Below are 15,307 nucleotides of genomic sequence, written 5' to 3' on the forward strand. Positions count from 1 at the left end.
ACACATTTTTACTGCTCCATTCCTCCAAGATAGATAAAATGTAAGAAATCTTCATTTACTATTTTTAATTTTTATTTATATAAATCTTTATTGTTTTCCCGAAAGGGTAAATCTTTTCCCTTAAGTCGTAGAACAGTAATTTGGTAAACAAAACAAAAGAAACAATTAAAATAATAAAATGTGGGCACTGTAATAGAATATAACTTTGACTAAATTTGGATCATCTATTGAACACCCTACGACCTATATACCCTAAATCTAATCAGCCCCATATTTATTAAACAGACCCCCTAATCAATTATCACTGTTCCCCCACACCCCTTGGAGTTTTGCGGCTTGTCATTTTCCTCCTGTCACGTCTATACCAACTCACTCAACTCAACTCAAATATTATTATTATTATTATTATTATTATTATTATTATTATTATTACTATTCAACCTTCCTCATATCTTACATTACAAATACCCTCACATCTCACTCTCATTTTACTTGCCTACAAACAATATTATTATTATTATTATTATTATTATTATTATTATTATTATTATTATTAATCATCAATGACCACATATACTTATAGTTATAATTTTATAAACGATCACGACGATATATTAATCGAAGTGTTGCAACGCCTAGACGGCCGCTCATTAAGTGCGGCCGCATGCGTGTGTCGCAAATGGTGTTCGTTAGTTCGGGATGATTCGTTATGGGAAAGTTTATGCTTCCGGCAGCTGGCAGTGCGGCCGTCGGGTGGAATACGGTCGGTGGTGGTGGCGTTGGGTGGCTACCGGAGGTTGTACTTAATGTGTGTTCGGCCGGTGGTCAGTCGGCTCAAGAGGAGGCGGAGGGACAGCGGTGGTGGTGGGTGGGGCCGGCATGAGGTGGAGATGTCGATGTCATTGTCGTTGTTTTGTGTTGAGTATTATGAGAGGTTGTTGGGTGATGGTGCGGTGGTCGGCGGCGGCGGTGGTACGACGGCGACGTCGCTTAAGTTTTTGTGTGAGGCCGTGAATGTTGGACTCTAGTGGTGGATGTTTTGTAGTAGAAAAGTCAACGTTAGATTTGTTTTGTTTTTTTATTTTTATTTTTTATTTATTTTTTTACTTTTTTGTGTCTGATTTGCCAATAATTAGTAGTGTACTGGTGTACGTTCCTATGATAAGCAAGACATTTTTTATTTTATTTTTATTTTTATTTTTATAATTATTTGAAATATTGGTGAATTTTTTAAGGATCACACGTATCATTAATTATGAATAAAAAGATAATTAGATATTAGATAGCTTGCGTGAAGGATTTATAGATGTGGTCTGATCATATCTCACTTTTAGCTGTTTATTTGTAAACTTGCTAGCTTTATACATGGAGAAAGAAAGAGTTGAAAGATTGAGGGGACCAAACTATTCATTTGCCTCACCTTTTGTAATTATCAAACCAGAAAGAAAGAACTAATGTTGGTTAGGTCATGCTTCAACCGAATGACCGGAGATGAGTGAACATTCAACGTTGATGAAATTCAAAAGTAACATATGAAATCAATCAGTAGTTACGTAACTTGTGTTAGGTTGCAACTAGAGTTCTGACACAAACGTATACATATAGGAGAGTTGGGTTGCGATCGATGGTGTGTTCAACTAAGAGAGTTGTGAGACATGTAAAAAAGGAGGGTTGAAGCTAATTTATTTTTAACACATGAACCATTTATATGTTTTATGATCGTAAAACCATTTATCTTGATAATATAGTAACCGATTTAGAAATGCTTAAAACTTCAATTAGTTGCTAGTATGCGACGAGAAAAATCAGCTAAGTTATTATTTATAGTAACAATATATTTGGTATTACATGTTAAAAGTTATATACTAAGTGTTTTTTTATAATCAAATACTTTGAATAGTTTTTTACTATAAAATAGCAGATTGGGTATGTAAATAGGTTTTCTTAAATTTTCTTTGATTAAGGATCTCAATCTTGTTGTTAAACTCCTTCTAGAACCCAAGAAGTTAGGATGCAATAAGAGTAAGAAATATAAATAATAAAACCGATTTATAAAGGTTCAAGGGATTGTTAATTGATCTACTTCGCGTCATCTTCCCAATTCGATCTCCAATCAGTAGTTGCTCAACTAATGTTTCTCTTGAGCATAAGAGATTACCGGTACACCAAACATTTCATTAATCCAAAGTTAGTGATCGATCACATTATACGAACACTCAATAATCTAAGGTAGTGAATCAACTTTTTGTATTTCATTAATCTCAAGAAATGGTAATCACCTTTCTCACAAATCACCATTACAAAAATAGTGAACCTCTCACAAGCTAATCTCTAGTAAAATGATAATGATAATCTCATAAAAACACAAGAATGACTAAGGATGTTTCGTTGTAAATTGTAACATAACTCTTCTATTTTGTTCTCTTTTTGTTTTCTTAATATATCTTCTTCAATTTGATGTGTAAATATGTAGGAAACAAGAGAGATGTGAGGAAATGAGTTGAACAAAACATTTATTCCAGCGGCAGTGAACGGCAAGTTCACTTTCTTCCTTGTTATATGTTTTGAATGTTATGTAATGTCATATTTATATTGTAGCCTTATTCCAAATGTTATAAGCCATTTTAAAATGTTAGTTAATTCATGTTTGACCCTTACACTCAAACGTTTGAGTTCTCACAAAAATAATTTCACCTTCTGTATTTTGAAAAGCATGGGCATTCCATTTTGGTTTTGGCTTACACCCAATTAAAATATTTAATGCCTTCAATAATATATCATTTCGAAGACATTCCACATAATGTAAGTTCCACCTATCATTTTATAACAAGATTTTAGTTAAAACTTTAAAAGACATCATGATTTTATAGAAATCCTTTAATATATAAATCTTCTTATCTTGTTTAAGGCTTGAAGAAGCATGGATATAAACCCGAATAGGTTAGACGATAGTTCCACAAGGTATGGGTAATACAGCGGCACAAGTAAAAGTTCAACAAGTCCAGTGACGGAAATCTGCAAAACAGAACACCGTGAGCTCGTTACGGGAAGGAGAAGAGTGGGGGTCTTCCCGTAACCACCCTCCGGCATGAAAAATAAGTACCGTTCTTAGAGAGAGAAAATACTTTAAGTGATTGACGTAATATGTAAAGTTTGAACGAATACCTCATGATGATGTAGAAGGTATTTTTAGCCGCTAGTTAAGGGAATTTTATTGGTACAACTATCTTCTTCTAGATAATGCTTTTTGTAACAAACTGGACACGTGTTCGCACATGATAGGATGAGACAACTAGCCATGTGCACGGTTATAACAATCTTGCCAGCTTTCCTCCTCTGATTGGCTGTTACATCATGTGCCTTCCAAGAAAGAATCTTCGTGTGAATCTTCTTGAAGGAAGTTGGTTACAAGTGATTTGTTGACGTCACTCTTCTGTCATCTTGCGTGTGATGGGAATATTCTGCGGGTGACCTCTGAGGAAGTCTTAAGTAATTCGTGGATGGTCTTTAGAGCTTTTCATTATTCTTCCTTTGACCTGAGCTATGCGGGTGATAGGAATGCTCGGCGGGTGACTTTTGAGGAAGTCTTGAATGACCCGCGGATGATCCTTTATGGGTAATTGGATCTTTTCACTACCCTACCTCTATCTGGCTAATTTAAGTCTATGTTGTGGTCTTCAATCTTGATCTTGTAACGTTTCTTTGATGCTTGCATCCTTGGATTAATTCATTGAGTTTTGCTTGTATGATTGATAACCACTATGACTCAAGATAATTTATTCATCATCTTCAATAAACAAATAGTATTACATGTTAGATAATATTGATTATTATCTAAACAAAGGATTACCTAAACTTATAAGCATTGTTATTCCAACACTTACCACAAGAGGCTAAGTTTTTAAATCCGGATCAGGTTTACCACTGCAACTAGTTAAAACCAGCACGCCTACTTTACCTATTTAAAATAGACAAAAACACCAGCACACAAAAAAACGACGAATTAGACTAAAACTTCTGGACATGAAGAAAAAAAATAAAAAAACCAAACATATTCGACTAATAGTCCAAAAGTGTAAGAAATATTATGCCAAAACTGTTTAAGCCCGTGGCCCAGTATCCGAATGTTGCAAACAAATGAGACTACGGAGATTGGAGAGTGCTTGTTTTTTTTATAACTCAAGATTCCTCTTGTTTTTCTTTACCTTTAATACGGAAGGAGGAAAAACCATATATTTTTGGTTTAAAACTACAGTCTAAGATATCTCACATTTTCACCCTCTTAACATTGTCTAACTAATAACATTTCTTTAAATGCAACATATTAAATACTCCGTAATTACATTCTTTGTATACAAAAAAGTTATTTTGTTTATTGTTAAAGTTTGAGTAAAAATATGCTAGATTTAACAAAAAAGAACAATAGACAATATATCCTTGTCACTCCAGTAGAAATGTATCTCAATATATAGGCTTTGAAATGAACAAGCCCACAAAATATATATAATATATAATATAAATATTGAGCCAGATATAACTAGGACATGCAAAAGAATATTAATCATTCATTCTGTCATTATAGGAAAAGTTTAAAACGATAGAAATACGGTTTCATTCGTCCTTCCTAATATTTTTGTTTGTCTCCTGCATACAACTGTATAACTTAACTTACACACGAGAAAGTTAAAGTGTAAGAGCATTCACAACAGCAAACTTATACAAATTCCAAATTTTTCTTAAAAACCTCAACTTTCTTTCATAAAACAAACCTTCACAAACCTTATTAAAAATATTAAATTGTATGCATATGCATATGTATATATAGTGTGTGTGTGTGTATAAGAGGGGAGGGACCCACTCTTTGCAAGTTTGAAGCATGTTTGCAGCCATGGACTTTGTTTCCTTAGACTTGGCACCACAATAGTGTTTCCTTGTCACATCAAGTTTGCTTCCTTGCCACATCACCCAAACCTTGGAGGGTGTGGCTTGTTGTAGAAGCTCTAACAATGGCAAAATTTTAACAAACACACGGAAGATGGGGGCCATAAGAAAGCTTCGCCCTTGAAGTAGGTTATAAAGTTATATTGTGCACCCCTAACCTACATAGGTAAATACAATTTTAAAAATATAAAAAATAATTAACTGGTTCCCTAATTAAATGGTTTATACTAAATTCCTTACATTGAAAGATATTCTCTGTAGGATATGGTTTATCATGTTATTTTCTATGTTACTAACTCTTCTGATGCATTTTGAAAAGCAATGTTAATCAAACATATTAAGTCAACCAGTACGATGGTTTTAATTAGTAGCGAGTGATGAAACCATGTTTAAAAGTAGTTTTGAGCTTAAAGGGGTTGCAAAACTTCTACCAAAGCGATAGCCTATTCTCTTCTACGATTAACTACAGTAAATCCAGTTAATCACTAATTCACTATTATGTAAAGGCTACTTTTTAAACATCGTATAAATACTCTTTCTAAAATCTACAACAAAGGATGTAGGGGGCAATCTTAACGTAACCCACACCGCTTTCTAATAATATCTTGTAGACTGCCGTAGGTTGTTATCAAAGGTGGAAATCATAAATAGGCCAGATGTGTGGTTAAGAAAGGAGATGGATGGCTCTGAGGCAAATTACATGGTCAAAAACTTAACTGGAAGAGCATCAGTTGGTTGAAGAAAATTTCTAGTTGAAATGCATTACTATCAAAGTTAACTGTTTTAAAGAGCATTTTATTAGATAGGGTGGCTACCATGGTAGCACTTATGGTAAGGTGTAGGAAGGTTAGACTAAGGGGTGTGGGGGCTCTAGTGGGGGCTCCAGCACAGCCAAGAACTAATAATATTATGACGTGTGACAGAGAGAGAAACTGAATTAGGGTGGTGTTGGCGCCCCTGCTAGAGCCCCTGGTGGTGTGGGTAGCGCCCCTCTAGCGCCCCGCTAGCGCCACACATCCTCTCTCTCTTCTCTCGCTACCATGCTCACGGGTGGTTTTTCACTTTATCCTTCTTGGTAAAAACTCTGATCGTTTCCTGCCATAATATGTCAAGTTATAATGTTAAGTTATGGGCTAAATCTTTTTGGGCCTGACAACAGAAACCAACATAAAATAATTTGAATTTTTTAAGACTTGGATTTTTTTATTATTTGGATCTCTAATTTACCCATTGAGCATGTAATGTTATTTTTGATATGATATGGCAAGCCTATTTGCTAGTTCACGAGTAAGCACTACGGATCTACAGTGTTGAGTTGACATGAGATTGAATGAGATTACAAGATATTATTAGATGAATTTTTTTGTAAGGACAACTTATATAATAATAAAACAAAAGAAACTCTTACTAGATACAAGTGAACCTAAAGAAATAGGAATGACGACAAACACAACGGCCTTCAATACACTCAAGTTAAATTGGAAATTCACAAAATTAAAATGACACCACTTCTTCCATACTATACCAAGGCTCGTATTTCGATTGCACATCAAGAATAAGACATGACCATGCTACTTTCACCATGGAGAAGGTCTTACTGAAAACTATATAATTCCTCATCAATCAAATCATCCGCCATTTACCGACCCAATAGCTTGAATCACCTCGAATTCCATTTTGTTTCTCTTGAACCTAGATGGATTCTCTATTATCTCCTGTAGGGACTCGAAGGAATTAAAACCCTAAAGTTCTACCCAATCAAGAATAATGGGCCATCTTCATCTAAGACTGAGGGGTGTGGGGTCTTCAAATGGGGCGCTAGAGCCCCTCCGCTCACGCCCCCATGCATTAATACCACACCAAGGGGGCGCTAGAGGGGGCTCCAACATCACCCGTGCGCATGGTAGCGGGAGAAGAGAGAGAGGATGTGGGGCGCTAGCGGGGCGCTAAAGGGGGCTCCAAGTACTTTTTTCATTTACAATTATGTCTAAAAAATAGAAAAACCGTTTAAAGCATTCACATTTCATCCCCTAAATTTATGTGAAAAAATTACATTCCCTAAATTTATGTGAAAAATTATACAATAAGGTTTTAAGTGGTTGTAATTGTAAATTATAAGGTGGAGAGAAAATTGTTAAGATTTTTTATAAATTTGAAAAAACATTTAAAAAACATTGTTTGCCCCTATTTATTTTTTAATATTTGTTAAATTTGTTGTAATGATAAATATATATAAAATATTCTTTAATTAAACAAGAGAAAGAAATGTGATGTTTTTAATGTAATTATAAAAAAAAGAATAAAGTATCAGATGAGAATACTCTTACAAACCAAATAGTGGAGTCATATTCTAAAACTATTTAGATTCATGATTACAATTTGTCAAAAAAAACATAACACATAGATGTTGGTGTGTAAAGAGAATTTTAAAATCTTTTTGATCTTACTTTAAAAAAATCTTAACTCCAAAAATTTTAGACTATACCCCTGAAATTATACACGTCACCATTACACAAAATGCAAGTCGTGTGGCTTTTTTACAGAATTTCCTAAGACTATTTGGATCACTTAGATCTAAATGAACATTTGTTTAATTCAACAATAATAAGTCTAAATGATTCAAACCTAATTAAGACCATTCAAATGTTTTCTGTTTGAAACCAAAAGTCTGAATAAATCAGATGATTACATATAAATTCAGATGTAAACAAACAATTCGGGTCAAATAAAAAGTAACAATAAAGTTTTATAATTCAATCTAACTTCTACACCAACCGCGGAACCTACCAATAAAGTATTTTTACGTGTAATTATTGTTCATACAAAAAGTAACAAGACAAAGGTTGGATCAAACCACGCCTTCAATTAAAAAGTATTACAGATTAAAGTGTAGTCACCGATGGCCGCAAAATGCTACCAGATCTAAAAGAAAGCATAGTGCCTGGATGGTGACACGATTATTATCGTTCTATACGAGAAGATAATACCCAAAAGGCCCAAATTAAACGACCAATTTCATCCTAAAATATCTTCTCAAACAAACATTATTATTAATAAATTTATGAAGTTCGGTAAGCAGATTTATCGACTGAAAGTAACGACAACCGGCCAGTAAAACTTCCGAATTGATTTAGCTACAGCCGATTTGGCAATCAAAAGCAAGGTATTAATCGACCTTACTCTTGGTACAACGTAGCAATTCAGATTATAAATTATTAGTGAATCTTTAAAATAAAACGTAGTTACAGAAGACGATAAAGAAGAATACGACGTTTATGAGTCTGATAAAGTCAGATAAATTATATGAAACCCTAATTGTGAAGACTGTTATATATAGGCGTTTGGAGAACGAGTTTGTGTTGTGTGATGAGATCTCAGCCGTACGTTATTGGGCTTAGGGTTGGCGCTTGTATTGTATACACTAGTTTAATTTTGAGGAGTGTGATTTTCTTATATTTAAGTAGATTTTATTTAATGATATGAAAAAACGATGTATTAAAAATAATTAATCTGTGTATATATATTTTTTAACACAAAAAAAATATATTATTAAAAATTCTAGTAAGGGCTAAAAAACCAACAAAAACATATGTTAAAAAAGCAGACCTAAACACTTACAAAATTAGCTTACAACCTACGAAATAAACGAGCACATACATGAATTATATTCGATTCTTGCACCGATTCTCCCACAAGAGGCCAATTTTTTTAGATCTATTCTTTATCCAATTATAACCTATCACTTTGATTTCTTCCACCAAGCCGCTCACATGTATCGGAGTTCCATTTTGGACTAGCAGTTTACGTTTCTTCCACTTATACCAAATCGACACCAAACACTTTAGCTTTGTTTTTAGGGGAATGTCGAATACTTATGCAAATCCACCAAATCCCTAGCACAAAAAGACATAAATCGATACAACTTTACGCATCGATCTAGCTCCAAACTATTTGCGCCAACACACAAGAAATAAACACACACCGATTCCTCCTCCGCATCGCGTACCGGACACATCAATGGACAAATCGAAATGTTCTTTTTCTCGCCAACTCCACGAACATCTGTGGCCTATTAAGAATAGCTCTTCATGAGATAAAACCCAGCTTTAAAGTTCAACTTGTGTATATTGTTCGAATTGTAAATATATACAACGAAAAAAGTTAAATATATGGATTTTTTTATACAAGAGTTTATGTTTGTATATAATTTACGCTTTAGAAAAGGATCAATAAAAAGTTTTTAACTCTTCAATGGTTAGAATAAGATTAATATATTTTATATAAAAATTGCGATGTGACTTTATTAAATTTTGACTTTTTTATGAGTTGCCAAGTCATTATTTAGAAAATATATTTAGTCAAATTTATGACTTTTACAAAAAAAAAAAAAAAAAAAAGTTTAGCTACAAATTGATGATTTGCTTTAACAAAGTTATCGACTTTTTCATGAAAGTTTTAAGAATTTTCTTTTTTTTATTAATAATCAACGAATAAAGTTTGGCTACTTGGACTAAGGGGGTGTTTGGGATTACTTATTTTCACCAACTTATAACTAATAAACTTATTGAAAAGTAATAAGGTGTTTAGAATTGCTTATATTGTGAGAGGAAATGTTCTATAAGTTACAATGTTGTAACTAATTAACTTAATGAAAAGTTATAAGGAGGAAAAATGAGGAATCCCAAACACCCCCTAACTTGATAGTTAAAGACGACTTTATATGCCCACGATAGAAAACAGCACTGGATAATCCAAGCTCACCATCTCCTGTTTTGGAAAAAACTCGCCGCCAAAGGCCAACTACGATAAACTTGCCCCCCAGGCTATCGTATACGTTTGTTCGGATCCTTACATATGTGGGTAGACGGCGGGCACACCCATGATTCGAAGCTTCCTAGGTTTGGCTGGATATTATAGAAGATTCATTGAAAATTTTCTCCCGTATAGTTGTTCCCCTAACTTCGTTAACTAGTAAGAACATTAAATATGAGTGGGGAACCAAACAACAACAAGCGTTTGATTTACTTAAAAAAAACTTACTAACACACCTATACTGGCTTTGCCATAAGGTATGGAGGATTTCGTTGTATTTAGTAACGCATCCCATTCAGGTTTGGGTTGTGTACTAATGCAAAGAAAGAAGTTAATAGCTTATGCTTCTCGTAAATTGAAAGTACATGAAAAGAATTACACGACTCACGATCTATAGTTAGGTGCCATAATATTCGCTTTGAAATTATGGACACTATCTCTATGGAGTTAAGTTTATCGTGTACACCGATCATAAGAGTTTTGATCAGAAAGAGCTTAACATGCGTCAAAGGAGATGGAAACCTTAAATGATTAATATTGTAAAAATCATCTATCATGAAGGTAAAGCCAATGTAGTGACTGACACATTAAGCCGTAAGAAACATGAGAAACCCAAGAGAGTTTGAGCTTTAAAATTAGAACTTTAGATAAATCTAATCGAACAAATCAAGTGACACACCCTGATTTAGGGCTTAGGCGTGTGACCAATAATTGGTAACTGTTTTGTAAATATATCAAAGTTTAGCGGAAATCTTTTATTTATAATAAAATATTAATATATTTTTGATTGTAAACCTTTTATTTTAAATAAAAATAAAAAATATTTAATTTATTTGGAAAGCTTCTCGGATAATAAATACCTGAGTGTTTAATTTATAAACCTCGTTTGATTTTACAAGTCATATTGTTTATATTCTTTTAATAATATAAAACTGAGTCATCTCTACTTTGCGAGCATCTATCTTCTTTGAGTGGCTATAAATCCTTGCTACATGTGCTAACTTTATTTCCTGAAATGTTGGGAAAAATACGTCAGCGATATGCTGGTGAATCGTTAACTCTTAAAAACATTTTATAAATCTTTCTTTGACTGACAAGATAGTTTTCTGGAACACCCTCAGCAGAAATGCCTCTTATTTCTAGGATTTTTGCCACTTGTCATAAACACACAATTCCGGTTCTTCGGGAACTGACGCCCATTGGAGAACTTTTATTATGATCTCTAGTCTGCGGCCACGTAGCCTTGACTGATAGACTAGATTAATTATGTTTGGATCCAGACACATGTGTACTCGGTCTGAGTTGCTTTTATTTTCTATCATTCTTGTATTTTAATAGGGATCACGTAGTCCCATAAATCTTTATTTGATTGACTTTGTTTAAGATAAACAACTCATTTATCTTGACTGATTGAAAAGGTTTAACGTATTCACCTGTGACTATTTGTTATGAATGTTGTGGTGGTCTCGTTTAAAAACCTTTGTGAATGAATGAATGATTGGCCTATAGTAAAATAGGTTTATATAAATACCCGGATTGTCTTTTAATCCGGCTACAGACATTTAGTCTGCTTTTGATAGCTTTAAACCTTGATTGATCTTTTGATTGAATAAGATACTAGATATGAAATCTTTTTCTTTATTTGCTAATCATGTGCTATGTTTCTTCTTCAAGAGAAAACGTCTATATTATGTTTATTGTTTCTTCTTCAAGAAGAAACGTCAATTATCTATATCCTTTGTATAATATCTTATGTTTCTTAATAATGAAGAAAATATACTAACTATATCCTCATTTATTAAAAATTCTATCTTTCTTACTTTTTAAAGAAACATTAGTTTAATTTAATCTTTGTATTTATAATTATTTGATCAAGGTCTAGGCTATACCCTAACTAGGGTCTTAGCCGTATAATAATAAAATAATAACTTAGGCAGAACCCCTACCTTACGCGGGTATACGGAGTTTATATGCCTAACCTTGTACGAGCAGCACTTCTACTCTATGTCGCGTACTAAGACTATAATTGAAGAAACTTCGAAACATGGCACACATTACGAGGTCGTCACGTGTTACGAGGTCGGCACACAAAACGAGGTGTGTGACATTCGTCAAATTCGAGTCAATCGTATTTGTTTATTATGTAAACCGACTCGTTTTGTAAACCGAAACCCTCGATATATTCAAAAATGGTGTATTTTATGTTTCATATTTGTTTTACACTTGTTGGGTCTCAAAAACATCCTTTTCGGTCCTTAAAACGCGTTTAAAAACACGTAAAACGAACTCCGGGGGCCAAAACTGCTAATTTTAAAAGTTGGAAATCACTTGGCCGACCACCCCATCGCGCCACACGATGGGGGACACCCTCATGGGTCGCGTAGCGCGACCAGTAGCAGACCTGACTGCAGTTTTTGTGTTTTGTTGTTTGTTCCTTTATCCAAAACTCGGTTTTTACCCTCTAAACCTCTTGTTTAACCCTCTAAACCTTGTCCCATAAATTCAAGACCTTTTCCCACATCCATCCATGCTATTATATCATTTCTCACTTAAATTCAAGAATCTTTAAGCTTATTTTTCTTTGTTGTTGGCAGTTTGACTTTCAAAAGTCAAACTGACTATAATACTTGATTCTAACAAACATATTAACACTTATAACTTATGGAACAACATATATATAATATACACCCCTTGTTACTTTTGGTGGTTACTTTTCCAGCCTTGGTCGGTAGAGTTTCGGGCCTCGTAAGGCAAGGCTTCATGGAGGAATGTCGTGGTCCTTGTTATATATTTTCCGCATCTAACCATCTAACTTTATTATTGCTTACTAACCATGCTTAAATTCTGCTCATTTTAGTTTGTAAATCATATTTATGAAGTTCCATAGTTATGGGTTTGAAGAGACTAACCTCTGTTTAACCGTAAATAGCTCCAAACCGTAAACCGAACTTGTTTACTAGTTTTGTTAAATAATTGTTTAAACATGCTTATTGTTAGATTTAAGTTTCTAAAATCATTTTTATAAGTTCTATGGTTATGGGTTTGTAGAATCTTACCTCGGTCTTAACCCGAAACAAGATCCGAACCGAAAACCGAACTTTCATTTAAAGAATTTATTGTTAACTTTTTGGTTGTAAAACTTAAGTATCTTCATTTATAAATTATTATACAAGTTCCATGATATTTGGGCATGCGGAAACCATCTATGAACTTATTGTGAGATGGAAACCGAACCAAACCGAACTAAACCGATTTTCACTTGCTTAAGACACACACGTGTGTTTTTAGCTATCAAGATTTGTATAAATCTTTAAAAATACTTTATAAACTGATTTTAATTATTTTCTTAAGTACTTGGAAATATTGGATCCAACTTGATCTTATAACGAAGTTTGGACCGACAAAACCGAACACTCGCTTAACGTACGTTGTTAGTTCTAAAACAATAGAACTACATACTCGGTTAAGTCTAATTAAATTTTATTGAGTTATCTAATAACATTCATTATTTTAGAAAGTTGACTTTGGGTTTGACCAATTATCAAGACCCGAACCAACAACCCGAAACACTCGTGAAAACTCATTTTAGTATCTATATTATAAAGGGGCTTGCATTCTTGCATTTTTAACCACCTTATTACTTAACATAGGTTGAGTAAATATTAAGGGCTAGATACTTTAAACCGGTTTCGAGCAAACTTATATTTTTAAAAAGAGTATTATTATGTTTTTTCTTAAATATTTACATTTTAAACCTTAAACTTTAAATTGTTTGTATTTCTTATCATTTATTTTATTTAAAGACTTCCTAAGACAACCTTTCTAATTCAAGACTTCCTTTCACCTAGACTTTGCTCGTTAAACCTCATCCTCCCGGTTACTCGTCATTTTACCGAATCAAGTTTGTTACTTGAATATGAGTATTTTTCATACCCCGTTTTCCATCTTTCGTTTTGAGGGTGATATTGCATACTTATTCAAACTAAACGATTTATACTTGAGTCTTAAACCACAAACTTTATTGTATACTTTACTTAAATAAATGCTCGATTTGGTGTTACATGCTTACATGCTTAATTGCTTATGTGTTTACCGCTTTTGGTTGGTTGATTCATAAATCTGTGAACTATCTGGTATTCTCTTATAGCACGGTGTCGTTAATGTATTATTATTAACGATCTCATGGAAATCCGAATCTATTTGGTATTCTCTTATAGACGGTGCCGCTAATGTATTCTTATTAGCGACCTCATTTTTATCCAAATTGTTGCTATTATTTATCGTTTTGTATATAAGTTTTGGCATTTCTTATTATATACATATTGTTCAAAACTATGAAATTGCTCACCAACCTTTGTATTGATAAACTTTATTTTATGAAATGTTACATGTTTGACTTTGGTTGACTCGAGAACTTGACGAAAAACGTTATCAAGATTATTAGGATATTAGCAAAATGAACAATATACATATTTGCTTACTTGTATTCAATTTGTTTTGTATGAACAAGTTATGTAATTGTTTATTGATTTATGAAATAAACGAGTTGATTAAATATTGTCACTTTAATAGTGTCTTGTGTTTTGGGCAATCCGTTGCACCCCGACATGTTCCGCCGCCTTTGGTCAGGGTGTGACAAGGAGCGCCGGTCGTATGGATTTGTTGGCACAAACTTTGAGGTGTCGTCGGTATATGACACGGTTTACGAGGTGATGATTATCGGATCTAGGGCACGAAAACTGATGTCGTCGGTATATGACACGGTTTAAGAGCCATGAACCCTCATATTTATAGCTAGAATCTGGTCCCATCGCGATACACGATGGACCATTCCTTATGGTCATCGCATATCGCGATGGCCTTGTTCTTGGTCCCTGGATACCATTTTTCATTTTTGGTCACTTATCTTTTGGTAGCTTGTCACTTCTGGGTCTAACTCTCATTGTCCATAAATACTAAGGCGGCTCTCAAGCGGCTCGCGGCGATCCGAGCGTGCGAAGTGCAAAGTGCGCCATCAAAGCGCCATATTGCGCCCTTCGCCGTCGCCTTCGCCTTCGCCATCGCCATCGCCATCGCCACCGACCTCTTCCTCGCCCGAGCCCGTGCGTGTGCGCGTCGGGTGCTCCGCACCCTCCGCTAGTACCACTTGGTGCATGCTAAGCATTAAAGAATATAACTATGAAAACTCTATCTCTTATAATGAGCTTCCATTTCTTTACACTTTCCATGTGGGATGGATTCCATATTCCTTATTTATACCCATATGGAATGCTTCCACTTTCTTGCATCTTTCCATGTGGGATGGGTTTTCTTTCTTCCATTCTCTTCATTTGGGATAGATTTTCTTTATTTTTATTTCCTTATAAAATGTTTTTATTTTCTTTGTCTAAATTTTCTCATCACTTATATTTGAGATTGTTTTTTATCCTTCAACTTTCCTGGGTTGTCAAATTTTGGATCGAAATTTTGGGGATGTTACATCCTCCCCACCTTGGAATGAATCTCGTCCTCGAGATTCCTTGTGAGTGATTTCTTGCTTATCGATTTACTATCA

The 15,307-nt window shown here is 34.1% G+C and overlaps 1 non-coding gene and 1 pseudogene across 1 annotated transcript; one reads left to right on the top strand and one right to left on the bottom strand.

Moving 5' to 3' along the window:
* Positions 1–563: 563 nt before the first annotated feature.
* LOC143574444 (F-box protein SNE pseudogene) lies at positions 564–1,028 on the top strand (annotated as a pseudogene).
* A 6,968-nt stretch (positions 1,029–7,996) lies between these two features.
* Positions 7,997–8,084, bottom strand: LOC143574450 (small nucleolar RNA snoR109). The gene has a single exon (XR_013142589.1). It is a non-coding gene; the product is annotated as a small nucleolar RNA snoR109 (small nucleolar RNA).
* Between the last annotated feature and the right edge of the window lie 7,223 nt (positions 8,085–15,307).

The sequence above is a fragment of the Bidens hawaiensis genome, unplaced genomic scaffold (assembly GCF_021521415.1).
Source record: "Bidens hawaiensis isolate Kalapana, Puna unplaced genomic scaffold, B.hawaiensis_p1.1 tig00026927_1, whole genome shotgun sequence".
NCBI lineage: Eukaryota > Viridiplantae > Streptophyta > Magnoliopsida > Asterales > Asteraceae > Bidens > Bidens hawaiensis.